The sequence below is a fragment of the Chelmon rostratus genome, chromosome 4 (assembly GCF_017976325.1).
Source record: "Chelmon rostratus isolate fCheRos1 chromosome 4, fCheRos1.pri, whole genome shotgun sequence".
NCBI classification, from domain to species: Eukaryota; Metazoa; Chordata; class Actinopteri; order Chaetodontiformes; family Chaetodontidae; genus Chelmon; species Chelmon rostratus.
The window spans coordinates 26,405,412-26,406,634 of record NC_055661.1 but is presented as its reverse complement, the minus strand read 5'-3'; positions in this window follow the sequence as shown (position 1 = coordinate 26,406,634).

Sequence of the window (1,223 nt, the reverse complement as noted above, 5' to 3'; positions counted from 1 at the left end):
CCCGTGTGCGGGGTCTGGGTGGTCCAGCGTTCAGCGAATGACTGAATGAAGACGCCACGGTGCTCGCACTCCCACCGAGCTCCGCTAAATCAGGTGAGGCTTCCTCCACATTGTGCTTACCGCTGGCGCAGCCTGTGCGGACACAGAGGCGCGTTTACCCGGGTGTCAGACGCGTTCACGCGGCAGCGGAGCAGTAAAGCCTCGTGCGGGCTGCTGCTGCTCCGCATCTCCACCCTCCGGTTAGCAGCGCGCAGCCTCTCGCCGGTTAGCCGCCAGTCACACTACAAAGTGTCCGTCAAACATCCATTCTGGCACTTATACGGATACAAAGCCACAGGTTCGAAGCCCAGGACACCCGCATGCGTGAAGTACAGCACAGGTTGTCGCCCAGGTTGAAAGTAGATCCCTCACAGAGCCTGTTAACACCGAAGCTAACTCTGAGTTTGGAGTATGACTCTTCATGTCAGTGCGCGCGAGGCTGTCCTGTTATCATTAAAGCCCACGTGACAGACTGCAAATACAAGCTTATTTAAGCGGCAGTCTCAGACAGGGCAGGAGTTCAGCTGTGTTATTAGGATGCAGTGGTGTCAGGCAGGAGGACTCCAGTCCTCTGCTGAAACTTTTAGAAGAACAGTGTGTGTGTAATAAGGAGACACCTCCATGTTTTATTTCTGCTCTAACATCACAGCAGACACACAAGCAGACCAGATGTCCATATCGCTGTGTTGGTGTTGTTCCTGTAATATCATAATTAGTGTCATCATTGCAACTGTGCCAAAAGTGACAAAGTCCACATTGGGACCAGGTAGTGGTGGATGAATGGGCTAAGCACAGGACTGTCACCTGGAAGACAGGCGAACATGTCCAGTGTGAAACATGTTGCTTCTATTTTTGTACTTAGTTTACAGCTTCTTTTCAGTTTCTTTTTCTATTTCCATTCTCTGTCGCAATGTGGTTACATTAAGGCAACAAAAATATTTGGCTAGGTTTAAGCAGCACTAGTATTTGTAGTTGTAGGCAACACAACTACTTGGCTAGGTTTAACCAACAAAGCTGTTTGGCTAGGTTTAGGCAACATTTGGCTAGTTTTTGGCAACACAATTACTTGGTTTATTTTAGGCAGGAAACCTACTTGGCAAGTTTTTGGCAACACCACTTGATCTAGTTTAAGGCAACAAATCCACTTGGCTAGGTTTGGGCAGAAAAACTACCTAGCTAGGTTT